We start from the raw sequence: 20,700 nt of genomic DNA on the forward strand, positions 1-20,700 counted from the left end.
TCTCTTTCTGCACGACAGCCCTTGTATTTTGTGTTTCCTGTATTGCTGACCACACATTTTGTGTTTTGTTGGTGTCTTTTTCCAGTTTACCTTTTAGATGTAAAGAGAAAAGATGGTCTTGTTCATTAAAAACACACACACACAAAATCCAATGCATGGCAGTGCTCTAAATATGTTTTCTGAGTGAATGAAGTAATGATTGTATCAGTCAGGTTTCACTGTGATAACGGTGTGTAAGGAAAACACCGGCAACTTCCAGCACTTATTTCTCCCTTGGAGTCACGGGCAGTCAGGCTGCTATTGGCTTCTGTTCTGCCCCACAACCTCCGTCTGATGGACTCGGGCTGAGGAAGACACTGCCTGGAAGGTGTAGTCGTCAGAGGCCTGTGGGAAATCCCCGTGATTCTTCAAACATCCACTTGGGATGAGCAGGAGCCACTGCTTCCCCCACTCCATTAGACGAAGCGAACCAGCCAGGCAAACCCAGTTCCCTGGGAAATACACTTCTCCTGGCATGGGGAAGGAGCGAGGTAGGTCAGACTTGGAGGCGAGAGGGGGTATCTGCTGAAAAACAATGTGACCTACCACAAAGACACCAGGAACATGGAATGGGACAGAAGCGGATCTGCAGGAGAAGTTCCTGCTGCAGCAAAGCTACCACCCAGACAGCCCTGACAAGGCTTTTCCCATGAACTTCCCATCCACATGCGGCTCTAGGCTGAACGGAAAATATACCCTGAGGACGTAAAAGACCGCTCAGCTGTAGACTGACACGCAGGCTTTCCCACGACTGAGTAGCTCCTTCCCACCCAAGAGAAGAAATAGATGAAATGAAGCCCATTAACGTTTTTAAACATTTTTATGGAGATTTAATTCGTATACCATAAAATTCACCCATTTAAATTGTAGAATTCAGTGGCTTTAATATATTGCAAGAATTGTGCAACCATCATCACAATATAAATTTAGACCGTTTCGTCACTTCAGAAAGAAACCCCTACTCATTAGCCGTCTCTCACGTCAGTCATCTCTCAACTCACGGCAACCACAAATCTGCCTTCGGTCTCATTAGATTCTGGACATTTCCCAGAAATGGAATCCTATGATCTGTTGTGTTTTGCTTCCGGCTTCTTTAATCAAGGCTCATGCATGTGGTAGCATATATCAGTACTTCACATTTTTTGTGGCTAAATAATATTCCATTGTATGGATGGAGCACACGTTGTTTATCCATTCATGGGTTGATAGATGCTTAAGTTGGTTCCACTTTGGGGGCTACTGTGAACACTGTGTGTAGACTTTTGTGTGGACACATGCTGTCATTTCTCTTGATTACATACCAAGGAGGGGTTGCTGGGTTGTATGGTAGCTCAATGTTTAAACTTTTGAAGAACTGCAAACTGTTTCCCTGAACAACTGCACTAACTTACGTTTTTGGTGGTGGTGTACAGGGCTCTTAATTTCTCCCATCCTCATGGACACTCATAATTATCTTTCCTGAACTTGGCATCCTAATGGTTTTGATCTGCATTTTCTTAGAGGCCAAGGATGTTGAACACCTTTCCATGAGTTTATTGGCTGTTTGTATATCTCCTTTGGAGAATGATCTATTCAAAGACTCATTTTAATTAGGTTTTTTATTTCTTTATTCTTGAGTTCCAAGAGTTCTTTGTGTATTCTGAATACCAATCCCTCATCAGATAAGGGATTTGGAATTATTTTCTCCCATTCTCTGGGTTGTTTTTTTACCTTCTTGGTGGTTTTACAGAACGAAGTCAGTTTGCCTTAGGTCTTAAGCTTCTTTCATGCCAACACTGCTGAACTTTCTTAACTGGACTTCAGCGTTGCCAGAGCCTTTCAGCTTGAAATAGAAGTCTCACTGCTAGTTCTCCCCGGGGTCACAGCACTGTGAGAACTTGTTTTCTGTTGTCTTAAGGAATGATTTAACTCTCCCTCCAGCCCCAGATCATCTCACAGGGAAGACGCGCATCGAATGGACTTTAAATCCAGGGCCTCCCTTGGAGTGGTTCCCTGGGACCCCAGAAATTGTCATCAATCCTGATAAATGTCCCATGACCTCACCTGCGTGTTCTCAGTGCTCCTGATCTGCAACCTACAGATGAGAGATGACCTAATTGAAAAAGCTAAGCCCATAAATCTCCAAGCATGAATGTGCCTTTGTAGACCTGAACTCTCCTGAGAGCCCTTTGTTTCCGACACGCAAGAGGACCCTGGTGTGCAAAGCCTACTTTTAGTGTCAAGCAGGCTTTCAAACAGGTTTCCCCTGTGGCTCAGTGGTAAAGAATCTGCCTGCAATGCAGGAGTTGAAGGAGATGCAGGTTCGGTCCCTGAGTTGGGAAGATCCTCTGGAGGAGGGCATGGCAACCCACACCAGTATTCTTGCCTGGAGAATCCCAAGGACAGAGGAGCCTGGCGGGCTACAGTCTATAGGGCTGGAAAAAGTCAGACCTGACTGAACGACTTAGCAGGCACGCGAGCAGGCTTTCAATCAGCCAACTGTAAGCGCGCACAGAGCTCTTATGGGTCAGCTGTTCTTCAGGTCACTGATAAACTGACCTGTGGCACAGAGGGTGCAGGTGTTGGCTGTGGGGCCCTTGAAACTGTCCATCTGCCAGATGGATTCACAGGTGTCAGTTTCACCACGCTCGCCTCCCTCTCTCCCTTTTTAACACATGGAAACTTGCTTAAAAGCGTGAAGAGTTATGTGAGTACCCAGACTCCATGGACCAGTACGCACAGTCTTAGGTAGGGTTTCACAGATGGAGACCTTGCCCCAGGAGGGAGGTTTGTAGGGAGGCCCTTAGGGGCAGCTCCCGGGAGCCATGGTCCCGTGAAACCTCAGGACGGTGAGCGACGCAGGTTCACGCTGTATCCTCAGGGCTGAGCTATGCTGAAACGTAGTCACAGTTATAGGATGAGGGGTCAGGAGGTGGCGGTGAGGTCTGATGGCACTTGTGTCCTGCGGGTGGAGGTCTCTGCACTCCCTACAAGCGGGGTGAGGTGCGATGCTGCCCTTCATGGCAGGGTGGTGGTGGGGAGGGGGGGCCATTGTTGCTGTAAAGATGGCCTCTGGCTTCTCTGACTCTCAATCACTATAAACTGCTCACAGGCTTTCATGACCTTTTCCAGAGGGTCAGCTGAGCTCAGCTATTGAATTCCACTATTGTAGTTGCTTTTGCCCCAAAACTTGTCACACTTCTGGCACCTTCCACCATCTCCATAGTCCCTGGCAAAATTTCCCCAACGAGACTAGTTTCCCTGGGCAGTGATGACAAACTGGAATGGTTACACCACAAATGTGCATTATCTCACGGTACTGGAGGCCAGAAGTCTGAAATCTAGGTGTCAGCAGACCGTGCTTCCGCCAAGGGCTTGGGGAAGACCCTCCCTCACCTCTCGCTGCTTCTCGTGGCTCCTGGCGTCCTGGCCTCTGGCTACACGACTGCAGCCTCTGCCTCCATCTCACATGCCTTCTTCCTTATGTCTCCCTGTTGCTGTGTCTCCCCTCTCCCCTTGGCAAGGATTCTAATCACCGGATTTAAGGCCAATCCCAAATCTTATTTTGAGGTCCTTAGCTAATTCCATCTGCAAAGACACTATTTTTAAACAAGGTCCTGTTCTGAAGTTCTAGGTGCACATGAATCTTTGGAGACACTAGTCAGTCCACCATCGAGAGCCACTTTGTGGCAAGGGCTGTTGGTGCTTAATTTACCACCAACGAGGGGTGGTCTTTGCCAGCCAGGTAGCACGCGAACCAGTTCCCAAACCCCATGCTCTCTGTCAGCCCACTGCTGATACCAGCTTCACAGGGTGGGTTCCCCAGAAAACAGACCCTGGGCAGAGTTCAGCCTGCAGGTTGTTTATTCCTGAAATAAACTGATATTCAGGAAAAGTTATAATGCTGTGCATGGGTGTATACTAAGTTGCATCAGTCATGTCCGACTCTTTGCAACCCCATGGACTGTAGCCTGCCAGGCTCCTCTGTCTGTGGGATTCTCCAGGTTGCCATGCCCTGGAGTGGGTTGCCATGCCCTCCTCCAGGGGATCTTCCAGACTCAGGGACCAAACCCTCATCTCCTGCACTGCAGGCTGCTTCTTTACCTCTGAGCCACTAGGGAAGCCCTATATACTGCTGCTGCTGCTGCTGCTAAGTCGCTTCAGTCGTGTCCGACTCTGTGCAGCCCCATAGACTGCAGCCCACCAGGCTCCTCTGTCCACGGGATTTTCCAGGCAAGAGTACTGGAGTGGGGCCATTGCCTTCTCCCTGTATAATGCTATGTGACTATAAAAATGCACCTGTGGAGAAAATGTAATGACATGGAAATAAGTTAATGATAGAATCTTTAGTGAAAAAGGCTAAACTGGTGTATATATATAGCTAAATATTATTTTAGAAAAAATAAAACAATCTGAAAAGTTATTCATTGAACTGTTAATGGTCATGAAATTATGAATGGCTGATTTTATCTTCTTTTCTGCAGTAATATGTTTTACCTTTTATAACAAAAAAGGAAAATTATTCGACAATAATCATTCCAAGGGTTGATTTGTGTGTGATTAACGAGAAATAAGTCACCTGGTACTACGGTTAGAAGATCAAAAGCCCAGAATATTCATGACAGAATGGAAGGCAAACGCCCTCCCCACCGCGCATCTCATGTCCCATTGTAGGCCAGAGGATGTGATTCCCAGTTCCTGGGGGTTATGGGCGCTCAAACCACAGGGAGCCTCCAGGCTGCGTTGTAAACCCTTTAAACCAGGTCTATTTTTACACAAGTGAGAATCAAACTTTTGCTGACCACAGGAGTGTGGAGGTAAATGTAGGTGTTCTGACCGCTGTGAAAGATGTTATCTTCTTGGAAAAGAGGCCGGAAGCTTCTTATTGCATCAATTCAGTTCAGTCATTCAGTCTTGTCTGATTTTTTGTGACCCTACGGACTGCAGCACACCAGGATTCCCTGTCCATCACCAACTCCCAGAGCTTGCTCAAACTCACGTCCATCAAGTCAGTGATGCCATCCAACCATCTCATCCTCTGTCTTCCCCTTCTCCTCCCCTCTTCAATCTTTCCCAGCATCAGGGTCTTTTCTAATGAGTCAGCTCTTTGAATCAGGTGGCCAAAGTATTGAATCTTCAGCTTCAGCATTAGTCCTTCCAATGAATATTCAGGGTTGATTGCCTTTAGGATTGACTGTTTTGATCTCCTTACAGACCAAGGGACTCTCAAGAGTCTTCTCCAGCACCACAGTTCAAAAGCATTAATTCTTTGGTGCTCAGCTTTCTTTATGGTCCAAGTTTCATATCCATACACAACCACCAAGGAAGCCCAAGAATATAGGAGTGGGTAGCCTATCCCTTCTCCAGGGGATCTTCCTGACCCAGGAATCCAACCAGGGTCTTCTGCATTGTAGGCAAATTCTCTACCAGCTGAGCGACCCGGGAAGCCCTCCTATTGCATAGGGAATGTCAGACATGATTTGAGGACACTAGCTGCTGAGTGAGGCACTAAGCAGAAGGCCCAGAGTTTTCTCCCAGCCCAAATGAACCGGGTGTTCTCAAAAGCTAGATAAAGCCTGACCTCTGGGTGGCTCTTCCTGAGAGACACTCTATTTTTTCATCACCAGGAAGACACACATGCAGGGTGCTTTGTGCAAAAAGCATAATCCTGAAAATTAGATGTAGAATTTTAATTTTTATTTAAAAGTTCACAAGTTATTTTTGCATGACATCTTTTCACACAAGAAATAAAACGCTGTGAACAGTGTTGAAACCTCCTTGTTTCTCTCCACAGATCCAACTTACCTTCCTTCTCCAGAGACAGCCACATCAAGAGTCTGGTAAGTATTCTTCCATCACACTTTTATATTCTTACCACAAATATGTAGTCAAAGCCATACTCTGTTATGCTTTGCATACTCTGTTTTCCCAAGTGCTATCACATTGTACATATTCTTCACCTTTTTTCCTCTTCGGTATTCCACGATTTTGAAGTTTATTCATGCTGACGCATGTGGACACAGCGTATCCAGTTTAAAGTCGATTGTGCTCAGTTGTGTGAAGGTATCGCAACTTATCTGTCCCTTATTCCTGGACTGTCAGAGTGTTCTCAGTTTTGCTAATGAAAGTGAGGTTGGAACCACCGCAGGGATGGTCTTCATATGCAAGTTCACTGTGCTTAGAAGGGAAGTGAAGGCTGTAAGGTGCTCATTTTCCACATCAGTAATATTGACAAATGGTGTTCTGAATGGTTGTACCAATTTACGCTCCTGGCAGAACTATACGTGGGTTTCCTATTTCCCAGCGTCTTGCCAATATTTAGTATCATCGAACTTTAAAATGTTGCTAACTTTAGGGTAAGAGATGGCATCTCCTTTCCATCTGAATTTCCCAGACCACTAGTTGGGTGGAACTTTGTGTTATTCAGGGTGAAGGTGAGCTGATGGAACAAAGAGGCCCGGGTCCAGTTCTCTCTTGCGTCAGCACCTTGCGTGGGCGGTCAGGCTGGTGGGTTGGGGGCCCTGCCCCGTGCTTGGTCAGGGGTCCTCCCCGTTGTCACGTTGCCATTGCTTAGGTCATCCTCCTCGTCCCAGTGGCTGAAGTTGGGCAGTTGCCACATACTAACTTTGGGGGAAAAAATTAGAGAATTTCTGGGAAAGCAGTTTTCTTATTGGCAAGTAAGGCAGAAACTGCGCAGATCCCTTCTGTTAGCGCTCCACAGGCAAAATCTCAGCGCGTCCTTAGACGGCGCGGCCAGGGAGCCCTGGCCCCTGCGGGCAGCCGTGAGTCCAGGAGGACGTGGAGAGGGGGGCCAGCTTTGCTTCCCAAGCAGACGTTTGCTTGGCTTCTGTCCTTTTCCGTGACAGCTAGTAAAAGGTTTGGTCCATTTTTATTTTGTCTGCCTTTTCTTGTTGATTTCTGGGAATTCCTTACATCTTCCAGTTTGCTTATTTAATTCACACGATAGATCTGATCATTTAAATGTACCATACATCAGGAAAGATAGTTTAAGCCATTTTAGTGGGCCTTGAAAGGAGTTTGCTATTTAAATAAGTCATATCATATTCTTTTGATAAATTAAGATTCTTTTTATAAAATAAATAATTACAACCTTACAGAAAGGACTTGGGGTTAATATAAGTTACTCAAAGTGAACGCTTAGAAAGAGCAGTTTCTCAGCTTCAGCTGAACCTACCGAGCCTGTGAGAGAATCTGATGACACGTATGGCATTGCGGTCAATTTCATAACCACTCAGAGTTTCCATTTTCTCAACAGTGAGGATGATGTTATTTGCTCTGCTTCCTGTGAGGTTGCTATGGGATCAAGCAAGATAATGTTGCTATGGGATCAAGCAAGAGTAAATGTCCCGGAGGATGCAAAGTTTATATCATTGTTAGGAATCAGAATTATATTGAATAGCAGATGCATTAGATTTCATCTGAAGGCCCCTGAATCTAGTTTCCAGTTCCCTGGACACTCTGTGCACTGTCTACACTTCACTCCCTACTCCGGACCAGGGTCCTGGGCGTGTCAACTGATGGTCACTATGGTCCTGGGCGTGTGGGCTGGTGGTCACTATGGTCCTGGGTGTATGGGCTGTGTGTTTGGAGCATCCGTATGAGATCTGAGAGGGGCTCTTCTCAGAGCCACTACTTCCTAAGGGCAGCCTGGCTTTCTAGCCCTCTTGCAAACAGTTTTCAGCTAAGCCTCTCATTCCAGGGGGGGCCGTGGAGTCTCTTTCTCTCACGGTTCAGGCCAACCCAGCTTGTCTCCCATTCCTGCCCTCACAGTGGGCAGGACTCAGTTTCCCAGCATTTTGCCCCCAGCCTGGCACACCGCTTGGACCCCCACCCACTGATCCAGCAGCGCCTCCGCCTGACTGCCCAGCTCCCCTGCCCAGGTCTCTGTCCCAGCTCTGGCCTGCGTGGGAGGCCTCGGGCCCAGCCAAGGGAAAGATGGGGGAGAGGGCAGAGAGCTAATGGAGAATGCCTTGGAAAGTGATTTTGCTTTATTCGTGATAAATCAGGTTTTAAAAGTGAGAAGGGAGAATTTTAACCATGTGTTGAAGTAGTTACTACTCATTCATTGCCTAAGTGTTCGCTGAGCAGCTCCATAATGGACCAAGAGATGTCCCAGGTGCTGAGACGCAGCAGAGGCTGAGCAAGTGAGTTCCTGCTCGCACGGAGCTTAAACTGTAGGACCAGAGACATTCAAAGACACACAGAATAATGAAGATAAATGTGAGCACGTCAGTGAGTGGTAAAGACTCTGGAGAGATCTTGAAAAGAAGGATGAGACAGGGACTGGGGTCATCAGGGAAGGTCTTTGTGAAAAAGCGACATGTAAGCTGAGATGTGCTTGATAAGAAGGAGCTGCTGCTGCTGCTGCTGCTGAGTCACTTCAGTTGTGTCCGACTCTGTGCGACCCCATAGACAGCAGCCCACCAGGCTGCCCCGCCCCTGGGATTCTCCAGGCAAGAACACTGAAGTGGGTTGCTATTTCCTTCTCCAATGCATGAAAGTGAAAAGTGAAAGTGAAGTCGCTCAGTCATGTCCAACTCTTGATGACCCCATGGACTCCTCTGCCCATGGGATTTGCCAGGCAAGAGTACTGGAGTGGGTTGCCATTGCCTTCTCCTAAGAAGGAACAACTTGGGTGAAATTAGAGGGGAGAGCACAAGGGCAGAGGCTCAGCTCCTGCGAAGGACTAGAAGTGGGGTTGAGGTTAACAGGTCCCCGTGAGATGAGGAGGAAGACCGAGGGGCCTGGGGTGAGGGCAGAGGGTCAGGAGATGCTGGGGCCAGACCAGGCAGAGCTGCCAGGCAGGCCTGACTCACAAGTCCAGCAGTTTGACCCAGAATGAGGTCTGCCTTGGGGAGCTCCTGGAGCCTTGAGGAAGCCAGGGTTTTCAGAATCAGGGAGTTTATCCAGGTTGGTTCAAGGACCAGCCTTGGGGGTAAAGAGCAGACACCAGGGAGGTAGGAGCTCTCACAGGAATGGTACCCACCTGGGAGGAAGAGACTAGCAGGTATTGGGTGAGAGGTGATGGGCTCAGCTGACTGAAGGGACCCCCAGGACAAAGCAGGGCAGATGGACTTACCCTGGATGAGGACTGAAGTGGGGGGCCCTCACTCCACGAGCATTCTAGAAGCATCGGTTCTGCCCCTTGCAGCCCATGTCATGGACCCCGGGCAGCACACCAGCTCCAGAGCCCACTCGCTTGAGTGTGGAGCTCTGAGTGGACCACCAGCTGTGACGCTGGTGGGCTTGCATCCTCGCAGGGCTGAGCCTGAAGTTCGCAGGTCACCCTGGCAGGGAGGCGGCAGCGAGGCAGTGCTGGGCAGACAGGGAGTCACAAACAAGACGGAAAGAACCCTGCCTCGGGAAGAGTTAGGGTCAGATTCAGGGCTCTACACCTTTGGGTTGAGGCACCACCCAAGCCAAGCCTTCCACATTCTTTGAGGTTGCAGAGCAGCTACCTGGTCAAGAGTCACCAGTGGATTTGGTCGGGCATCTCAGGCAGAAGCACAAACGGAGCTTTCCTTCCCAGGATTCTGGAACACATCTCTGCTTCCAAGGTGACACTGTCTAACTACGAGGTCCTGACTTCCTGCAGCCAGGAAGAACTCCAGGCAGACCTGAATGAAGTCCATACTCTTCTTACTAGACTGTTCCGTTCTCCCGAGTAAGCATGATGCTAAACTTTTTATTTACAGTAAAATTAGACCATGCTTTAGGAGCTCAAATGAGGCATCAGCATGGAAAGATACAATATAACATTAAATTCAAAGTATGTTCCTGTTTCGGAGAAGGCAATGGCACCCCACTCCAGTACTCTTGCCTGGCAAATCCCGTGGATGGAGGAGCCTGGTGGGCTGCAGTCCATGGGGTCGCTGAGGGTCAGAGACGACTGAGCAACTTCACTTTCACTTTTCACTTTCATTGGAGAAGGAAATGGCAACCCACTCCAGTGTTCTTGCCTGGAGAATCCCAGGGGCGAGGGAGCCTGGTGGGCTGCCGTCTCTGGGGTTGCACAGAGTCGGACATGACTGAAGCGGCTTAGCAGCAGCAGCAGCAGCATGCTCCTGTTTGCTCCATGGAAACCTCACAGACAGATGACCTACGTGACTATGACATCACCAGGGAGTTTCTACAGACAGTGAACAACACAAGTGTGACTTCTGCCAGCAGCTCTCACCTCTTGGTGCCTATGTTCCCGGTGCTATGCTGAGCACCCTGGACATGAGCTCACACTCCCTCTCTCGGGCCGTCGTTTCTGAGTGAGAGCCGGGTACTCCAGGAATCCCTGGGCTTGGACGGTCATCTGGTCTGGTTACATCATTGACTTAGAGCAGATTTTCCATTAGTGCAATCTTCTGCACCTCTTGGGACTTGGGTAATCACTTATTTGTGCTTCTTTCTTTTTCTTGGGAGGATGAGCGAAATCACAAATTAACTAAGTGCTTGGATCGTAAGCTAGAAGGGGCTGGGAGAAGGCCCGAGCTGGCCTTCTGCCTTCAGATAGTAACTGAGAGTGGGGTCCAGCTGCTCGCCACTCAAAAGGCATTAAAGAGGCCAGATTGGTGGGAAGGAACTTTTGTTTTATTTTGGATGCTAGCAACCGGTATGAGGGGGGCTGGGTAGGAGGGATGCCTGTTCAAAGGCCGACTCCCGCCACTGATCGGTGGACAAGAGGTTTTATAGACGGAGGGAGGGGGCTACGTGCTGAAACAGCATGGTGAGCTCTGCCAGCCATCTTGAAATTGGTCCCCAGTGGTTTGATCGGCGTCATCTTAATGGTCTTAAGTACAGTTGATCTTTAGTTCCGGGGTCAGTTTGTTCCCATTTCCTTGAGGCCAGTTCTTGGAATTGTGGCAGCCGCTGTCACACCTGCAGGGCGGTCATCATGTACTTATCCTCCTCCACGTGTTCAGCAGCTATGACAGCTCACCGGATGCAGCTCAGAATGTTATCTGTGGTCCTTGAGAAGGAACTAAATGTCCTTGATTTTGCTTAATGAGTAAACTTATTATTTGGTCTCCTTTGATTGTTTTCCTTTGGTTTTGCCTGTTCTCACTTCTCTGATTAAACGTATTCTTTGGCTAACATGTTTCCACAGACAAAAGGCAGGTGGGAAACATGAAGGGCAAGGACTGCGGGGTACTGCTCCATTTCAAGACGCGCCTGGGGGCAGGGGTGGTGGGCAGGAGAGGCTAACTCACCTCCTCCAGGCTGCAGTGGGGTCTCCTCCTGAGATCCAGGCTCCCACGCAGACCTTCTTCCCCGAAACTGAGCTTCCGTGCGGCAGCAAGCGTTGCTGCGTGCTGGGGTAGAGCACAGCCGTGCTCTTGCTTCTCTTTGACAAGCTGCACTTTCAAAGGGTGGATTGGAGAAGTGGGAATGAAATTTTAAAAAATGATTCCTGCAAATGGTATATTGTGCTTTTCACTGGCCAACTGGGAAGAGTTTAGGAAACGAAAATTAAAGCCATGGCTCAGAATGAGCATCACCCGAGGGAGAGGATCAGAGCCATCTTCTTCCAGCCCCACCTGCAACAACATGTTACCCAGATGGGGAAAGAAACACGCTTCCTCCTGTTTCACTTTTCCTCAAGCGTATCGGCTCCCATCTGCTAATACCCCAAACCACAGGCCAGGACGCAGCGCCAGATTCAGGAGGGAAGGTGCTGAGGGGACCCTCCTGCCAGTCTCACGTGGCTTTTAAATTGCAGAAATGATATTTGACATGGAGAGGGCCCATTTCAGTGTGAGTGTGGGTGTGTAGGGAAAACACTCTCTGATGCTTGCACCTAAAAGCTAGTCTTTCCTAGCTTACTAATGAAGTTTCCTGAGTGGCAGAGAAGTAGCCTCTCCCACCACAAAAAGAGCCAGTCCCAGAAAAGTCTCTGGCGAGACAGAAAGGTCTGAACAAACACAGACCAGACACTGATTTCATGCAGATGCCGACTCCACAAGGAACTTGAGGAGAAAAGGACAGTTTGGGGAGAAACAGCAGCATCTCCTGAAAGAAGGGAGAAAGCAAAAGAATCCAAAGGACCAGAAACTGGCAGCATGGAATTTATCTCGTACCGTTCAGAACCCTGTCCACCAGAGCGCACGAAGGAGTGACTCTGGAGCGGCAAGAAGTGTGGGGCTTTAGCAGAGGACAAAGAACCGCCTCAAACCTGAAGTCTGCTCTATGCCAGACTGTGCGAAGCTATTGTCTTCCTGCTAAGAAGCAAAGAGGCTCAAACTGCACTCATGCTGGTGGATTTATCTACAGATAAATCATATCCCTGTAATTAAGCACGTGGGGCTTCCAGGTGGTGCACGTGGGAACGAACCCGCCTGCAAATGCAGGAGGTGTAAGAGGCTCAGGTTTGATCCCTGGGTTGGGAAGGTCCCCTGGAGGAGGGCATGGCAACCCTCTCCAGTATTCTTGCCTGGAGAATCCCATGGACAGAGGAGCCAGGCAGGCTACAGTCCGTGGAGTTTCAGAGTTGGACACGAGTGAAGCGACTTAGCACACACAGCACACACAATTGAGCACACAGACTAAACTGAAATCTGTAGTCACAATATTACGCATCCAGGCTTGATGGGTTATACTTAAATGACCCCTCTGCATTTAAAGTACCATTAGGGAGCTGGGTAGTGGGGTTGTGGGGAGGTGGGGATGGAGACTCGCAGGGATGAGCTGCATTTTGCCCGGTGAAAGGCCATCCTAGGCTGTGACTCTTTACCAACTTGCTGGCGAGCAGGGTGGGACGGAGTTGACTCCTCGCACGGAAGTTCCATCAGCAGGTCTGGGGGCACAGTGGGGGCTGAGTCAGCGGGTGAGTCACATCCCTGCTCCACCCTGGAGCAAACCCACAGCAGAGCCTTTCAGGGCAAAGGTGTGAGTCAGGCCTGAGCATGGAGCTGGCAGTGTACGCGGGAGGTCACCCCTGCGATCCTGCTGGCCCCTCTGACGACCAGGAGCAGTGACTGAGTCTGAATCAAGCTCAGCTCTATTAAGTGAACCTCTGCAAGGTCGACATCTGCTACTTGCCTTTTGGCCAGCCAGCAATTGCAAAGTGAGCGTGGATGGCTTGGTTAATGAGGCTTTGATAATGGAAACTGGGACTTGATTAAATTTTGCACAGCCCAGGTTTGTGGACACCAGTGTATCCTGCTGGGTTTCTCAGACTTGTCAATTACACATCAAAAATCGTAACAGCAAATGCCCTTTTAAAAAGTATCCTACAGATAATTAGCATGGAGCCTATGTATGAACAGCTTTGTGTATATATACACACATATACCTTATATATACATATACATACAAATACATAGTGTATACAAACACATACTGTACTTAACAATAATGATGTATATGTATATACAGGTGTATATATATGTGTGTATACGTTCACCAAGTTATTCACTGTAGCATTTTTTTATGGCAACCATCCAACCATGAATACGCAACAGTAGAATTATGGCCCATGACTCAACAGTAGTCTTAGATTATGGCCCATGTATACAGTGGGATGTTATGGAAGTGCTAAGGAGAAAAAAAGTATACTGATTTGTATGTTATAATTGTATGTTATTGTTACATGCTGTAACTTTTTAAACAAGCTTGCTGCTGCTGCTGCTGCTGCTAAGTCGCTTCAGTCGTGTCCGACTCTGTGCAACCCCATAGACAGCAGCCCACCAGGTTCCCCGTCCCTGGGGTTCTCCAGGTAAGAACACTGGAGTGGGTTGCCATTTCCTTCTCCAATGCATGAAAGTGAAAAGTGAAAGTGAAGTCGCTCAGTCGTGTCCGACTCTGTGCGACTCCATGGACTGCAGCCCACCAGGCTCCTCTGTCCATAGGATTTTCCAGGCAAGAGTACTGGAGTGGGGTGCCATCACCTTCTCCATAAACAAGCTTAAGATACATTAAATTAAATAAAACTACATAACAAAAAAAATAATGCAGTGAAGTGAAAGTCACTCAGTCGTGTCTGACTCTTTCAGACCCCATGGACTGTATAGTCCATAGAGTTCTCCAGGCGAGAATACTGGAGTGGGTAGCCTTTCCCCTTCTCCAGGGGATCTTCCCAACCCAGGGATCGAACCCAGGTCTCCTGCATTGCAGGCAGATTCTTTACCCTCTAAGCCACCAGGGAAGCCCAAGAATACTGAAGTGGGTAGCTTATCCTTTCCCAGCAGATCTTCCTGATCCATGTGACAGAAAAAATAATGCAGCAGGGGCCCATTTATGTAAAAAAAAAAAAAAAAAGAGAGAGAAGAAGGATAGACATAAACATATGTTAAGGCTAAGCTCTGACAAACAGGAAATGCAGAGAAGGACTGGCGGGCTGGTAAAGGGGGAGAGGTGTGGGGTGGAATTTGTGAAAATGAGTCTTTTACTTTACGTTCCTTTCAAAACATGCCAAACACTAAAGGAAGACACAATAAATGCATCCAATATTCAGAGGCCAAGCTATCATTACTAACTCACTGGCTGCCAAAAAGATACTACACGGTGGTTCCAATTTTCCATGCATAAGGCTTCGAGGACCCCCACACCAAATCCATTGCTCATGGTTTATACTGCCATGCCTCCTTGTCAGCACCATTTTCAAGGAATTGGGGCATTCCCTTTCCAAACAGTCCCTTTCTCAAGAACTCGATCATTGATCTAATAAAAAAAGGAAGCTGTTAGAGATTCTGTGTGCCAGATATTACTCATGCTGGATACATCGCATGCCCAAGGGAATATGAAAAAGCACACCAACAAATGTAGGATTTAATTCACATTGATCAAAATGATGTGTGCCAAACGGCTCTTTTTGTGGGAGAGAAAAAAATAGCAGCGAGTATCAGGAAATCTAACAACTGAACGTAGGGGCCAATGGCCCCGAGAGACTTGAATTATTCGGTGGACTTTTCCTGATTATTTATTTTGTATCAGGCATTATGCTGAGAATGAGTAGCAGGATAGCGAAATGAAAGGAAGAGAAAAGATAACGATAATTACAATGCAAGGCAATAAGAGGCACTGCTGCTGCTGCTGCTAAGTCACTTCAGTCATGTCCGACTCTGTGCGACCCCATAGACGGCAGCCCACTAGGCTCCTCTGTCTCTGGGATTTTCCAGGCAAGAACACTGGAGTGGGTTGCCATTTCCTTCTCTGATGCATGAAAGTGAAAAGTGAAAGTGAAGTTGCTCAGTCGTGCCTGACTCTTAGCGACCCCATGGACTGCAGCCCACCAGGCTCCTCCGTCCATGGGATTTTCCAGGCAAGAGTGCTGGAGTGGAGTGCCATTGGCACAGTACAGGCCAAAAAGAAAGTGCATTTAAACAAGTGCAGAATCCATGAGGTCAGGTTGGAAAGGTGAGAACGGCACTATTCCTGTGTGAAGGGGCACACCTCGGGCTGCCTCTTCAACAGGCCCCCAGGGAGTGTCTCGCACCTGTTGTGTTCATCACTCAGTCGGGCCCGACTCTTTGTGACCCCATGGACATATTTCCGTGTCTCTACTGAATCCTTTCTGTACCTCATCTCCAGAAGTGAAGTGAAGTGACGTCGCTCAGTCGTGCCCGACTCTTTGCAACCCCGTGGACTGTAGTTTACAAGGTTCCTCTGTCCATGGAATTTTCCAGGCAAGAGTACTGGAGTGGGTTGCCATTTCTGTCTCCAGGGGATCTTCCCGACCCAGGGATCGAACCCAGGTCTCCCGCATTGAGGGCAGATGCTTTACCATCTGAGCCGCCAGGGAAGCCCACCCCACCTCATCTGCAGAGTCTCAGCAAATCCTTTTGGCTCCACTGAAAGGATCACGGATAGAACCCTATCACGTCTTACCAGCTGTGTTGCTTCCAGACTCATCCAAGTCTACCGCAGGTTTTGTTGTTCCGTCAAGCTGAGTCTGACTCTCTGTGACCCATGGACTGCTGCAGAGCCTTCAGTCTGTTCTCAGCCGAGTGAACTGGATGATCGATCCGTGTAAATGCTAAGACGGGTCATGTTGAGACAGCCCAGGCCACCCCGGTGATCCTCATTTCACTGGGTAAATGCTGAAGTCCTCGTGTGGCTGCCCAAGACCCTAAGTGCTCTGACACTCTCCCCCATCTCTCCTCCCCACCTCGACGTCCCCCCTGCCCACTCCCCTCCAGCCTCCCCCAGGCACACTTCTCTCCCTCCAGTTTGTAGTCAATGACCCTAATCCTCTTACACGAAATTGCCATCTCTCCTCTTACACCCCATCCACTTATTTTTTATTTTCTCATAGCACATATAACTTTCAAACATTCTATATTCTACCTGTTTAGTTTATTTTCTGCCACCTCCGACCCATCCCCAGAATAGACGCTCCAGAAGACTAGACGTTTTCGTTTGTTGTGTTCACTGCTGTGTCTTCAGAACCTACGAGAACACTCAGCATATCATAGATGTTCAATAAAAATTTGTGAAAATCATGAATGAATGAGTGGGGTCTGAATAGAGTACGATAGTATCAAAATTCGCCTGCCAATGCAGGAGACATGGGTTCTGTCCCTGAGCTGGGAAGATCCCCTAGAGAAGGAAATGGCAACCCACTCCAGTTATGCTTGCCTGGGAAATCCCAAGGACAGAGGAGCCTGGCAGGCTGCAGTCCACGGTGTTGCAAAGAGTTGGACATGACGAGCACACACACATGCAATATAAAAATTGAGGCTGAAAAAGGGATAAACAAGGGCCCAGCTCTTGAAGGTGCTGTGGTAAGAGCTTTGAACTTGATCAGATGATAGGAGAGGACAGGAACTAGAGAAGCATTTATACCGTCTGTTTGTATGTAAATATGTATTCCACATAAAGAATGCAGCGGGGTGGGGGAAAGCACATCTGATATTTTCACCATAAGCATTTCTGCTGCAGGCAGTGTCGCTAACTGGCTGCAGGACAATTTTGCTCTAAAAGATAAAGCAACTGGTTCACAGTTTGATTTCAGTGCCGTAAAAGACGATATAAAGGATTCGACTGGTGATTCACAACGGTCTTCAAGACTGACTGATCCTGTGGCCGATTTAGATAGACCTGCCTGTTCTCTCCTCTGCTTTTCACAAAATTTATCAACAGTAACAATATTAGAAGTTGGAGGCAAAAGAAGAACCAAGGTCCTCCTCCTCACTCAGAAGAAAGAGGGTTATGTGATTCCCGATGAGTGTAAATTTCTGGAAAATATGAACTTTTTTGCTATTTGATAATGTAGAATGTGATGTAGATGGAATTTTGGCATTTGGCACAGAATGTGACTTAGATGATTTAGTGAAATGGGGCTTCCCAGGTGGCTCAGTGGTAAGGAATCTGACTGCCAATGCAGGAGAGGTGGGTTCAAACCCTGGGTCAGAAGATTCGCCTGGAGGAGGGCATGGCAACCCACTCCAGTATTCTTGCCTGGAGAATCCCATGGATGGAGGAGCCTCCATCCCATGGGGTCGCAAAAGAGTCAGACATGACTTAGCGACTAAACAACAATGACATAGACTGGGTAGGTGACTAAACACTTCAGTGTAGCCCAGATATGTTCTAGCAGTTATATATGTTCCATGTACTGATGAGAAATAGCGTCCCTGTTTGTTTTCAGTTCAGTTCAGTTCAGTCGCTCAGTCGTGTCCAACCGTTTGCGACCCCATGAACTGCAGCACGCCAGGCCTCCCTGTCCATCACCAACTCCCGGAGTCCACCCAACCCCATGTCCATCAAGTCGATGATGCCATCCAACCATCTTATCCTCTGTCGTCCCCTTTTCCTCCCGCCTTCAATCTTTCCCAGCATTAGGGTCTTTTCAAATGAGTCAGCTCTCTGTGTCAGGTGGCCAAAGTATTGGAGTTTTAGCCTCAACATTATTCCTTCCAATGAACACCCAGGACTGATCTCCTTTAGAATGGACTGGTTGGATCTCCTTACAGTCCAAGGGACTCTCAAGAGTCTTCTCCAACACCACAGTTCAAAAGCATCAATTTCTCGGCACTCAGCTTTCTTCACAGTCCAACTCTTGCATCCATACATGACCACTGGAAAAACCATAGCCTTGACTAGACGGACCTTTGTTGGCAAAGTAATGTCTCTGCTTTTGAATATGCTATCTAGGTTGGTCATAACTTTCCTTCCAAGGAGCAAGCATCTTTTAATTTCATGGCTGCAGTCACCATCTGCAGTGATTTTGGAGCCCAGAAAAATAAATCTGCAGAGACTTGCAGCAGATTTTTTTATGTGGTAAAGAAATTATGTCTAACACTAGATCCTGAATCCTTAATGATCAAATTTGAGGAAGAATCATTGCTTTCTCTAAGATATACCCCAATTCAACTATAACCTTGAATCTATGTATTTTAAATGTATTCAAATATTTTTCATAATTCTATATTTTCATAATAAAGTCTAAAATTTTGTTGTTAATTTTTCATGGTTTATTATGTCCTTTTAATATTTTTTATTATGGCCTTCTCTTTTGTATCAAATTTGTCTTACGGCCAATTAGTTGTACTGCAAAACTGCTTACGGCGAGGAGTCTTACCACAAAAATGCCTGGAACCAGGGAAAAGACAAGAAAAAGAAAAGTTTAAAAATTATTGCAATGATATTTGACAGTGAGGATGGAAAATGTGACAGACTGCAGAGCCATCTCAGAGGAGAACGCGTGGCAGGCAGTAGCTAAATTAACGTGGATGGTACAGCAGAGAGAGGACCCAAGATAACCACGTTTGTAGCCCGGGTGTTTGGGAATGTGTTTAAATGCCATTAAGTAAAGGTAGAGCGCATGGCCCGCAAGGAAAGTACTCAAGGCTAATCAGGAGGAAATGCGGGCTGACTGGCCTCTGGACTTCATACTTGATCTCATACTCTGAATCGATTTTTACATCTTGCACGAGTGACTTCCTACAGCACATAGTGGACATCTGTCTGTCCTTTGGGTCGTTCAATTCATATTCCCTAACATGAACTGGAACCTAAGGCTGGAAATGTGGGGAGATTAAAAATAAGCAGTTCAGGAATTTCCCTGGTGGTCCATGGTTAGGACTGCAAGCTTCTACTTCAGGGGGCACTGGTTAGAGAGCTAAGATCCCACACGCCGTGTGGTGAGGCAAAAATAATTTAAAAAAAAAAAAAAGTAAGGCATTCACACTTAAGTTGGAGAAACTTGGAACTTATTATGTACCACTATGCTAGGGTGGTTCAGAGAGTAAAGAATCTGCTTGCAATGCGGAAGACTCCAGTTCTATCCCTAGATCGGGAAGATCCCCTAGAGACGGGAATGGCAACCCACGCCAGTATTCTTGCCTGGAGAATCCCATGGACAGAGGAGCCTGGTGGGCTACAGTCATGGGGTCACAAAGAGTCGGACACGACTGAGCAACTACCTTGAAACTGATTATATAACACTACAAAATGTTGTGATAAAGAGCTTCAGGGTTACAAAGGGATGCAATGATTGTAAAAGCAGTTCCTATCCTGCTAAGTAGAGAGGGCAGGAGAAATAATAGATGAGGAGATGCTGGCATAATATCGCTACCATTGTCTGACATGTGGAGTCGGGTCACAATATTCAGGCTGGGCTTGTTTCATAAAGGCATCTTAGGACATGCTTTGAATACAGATAGACTTGTTTGCATAGAAAACACATAAACATAAGCTTCTGCAAAGAAATGTGCTTCTTCTCATTTTTTCTGAGCCTTGCAACCCTCTCAGTCTGTCTTTTTCTAGCTTTTGATGAAGACTTGAATCTAAGAAATGCTTCACTATCTCTTCACTCTATTACAAGAAACATTCCAGTGGAATTAAAGACAAGAGGCGGCCCGGTGGTGAGCGGCAGCCGTCAGCCTGTCTCCACGGCAGATGGGCTGCCCTAATGTTCCTGCTCCCGGGAATGTCAGTCCAGGGCTGCCAAGAAGAGACAGAAATTCAGGTTCCGTACAAAGCCCCCTCTCTAAAAAGGTTGTCAGTCAGTTCAGTTGCTCAGTCGTGTCCGACTCTTTGCAACCCCATGAACTGCAGCATGCCAGGCCTCCCTGTACATCACCAACTCCCGGGGTTTACCCAAATTCATATCCATTGAGTCGACGATGCCATCCAGCCATCTCATCCTCTGTGGTCCCCTTCTCCTCCTGCCCTCAATCTTTCCCAGCATCAGGGCCTTTTCAAATGAGTCAGCTCTTTGCATCAGGTGGCTGAAGTATTGGAGTTTCAGCTTCAGCATCAGTCCTTCCAGTGAACACCCAGGACGGATCTCCTTTAGGATGGACTGATTGGATCTCCTTGCAGTCCAGGGGAAGGTTAGCAGGCAGGTAGACAATGGGAAAGTGTGTACGGGCCAGCAGTGTCCTTGGAACCTGAACTGGCTTGAACACAAGCTTGGGTCTGCTTTAGAGTTTACAAAGCTCCTTCAGCTACATTCTCTTGCTTGACTTCACAGCCACCTGGTGAGGCTGGAATGGTATCATTTTCCTTTGCTGATGCGGTGGTGGCCTGTCAGCGAGCAGTGACCTCCACTACGTAAACCCAGCCTGCTCACGTCCACGCCCCCCTGTCCAAACCGAGCGCTCTTTCCTCTGCTCCACTTTGCTGTTTCAAATGTTGGAGAAGCGTGAGCCACGCTTTTCATTCTGGCTACGTCCTTTTCCTTTCCTGGTTCTACAAATTATTTGAGACCAAAATAAGCTGTATAAA

At 47.6% G+C, this 20,700-nt stretch overlaps 1 protein-coding gene and 1 long non-coding RNA gene across 2 annotated transcripts in view; one reads left to right on the forward strand and one right to left on the reverse strand.

Annotated features, from left to right (window-relative positions):
• The window catches only part of LOC121818043 (uncharacterized), a 124,984-nt gene that overhangs the window by 65,696 nt on the left and 38,588 nt on the right, over positions 1-20,700 (reverse strand). The gene's annotated exons all lie outside the window — the stretch shown is intronic.
• PSD3 (pleckstrin and Sec7 domain containing 3) overlaps positions 1-20,700 on the forward strand; it is a 590,582-nt gene that overhangs the window by 39,372 nt on the left and 530,510 nt on the right. The window contains exon 2 of the mRNA XM_042241260.2: positions 5,813-5,858. The gene's annotated coding sequence lies outside the window, so the exon portion shown is untranslated. The remainder of the gene's footprint in view (positions 1-5,812; positions 5,859-20,700) is intronic.

This window comes from Ovis aries, chromosome 26 (assembly GCF_016772045.2).
Source record: "Ovis aries strain OAR_USU_Benz2616 breed Rambouillet chromosome 26, ARS-UI_Ramb_v3.0, whole genome shotgun sequence".
Lineage (NCBI taxonomy): Eukaryota > Metazoa > Chordata > Mammalia > Artiodactyla > Bovidae > Ovis > Ovis aries.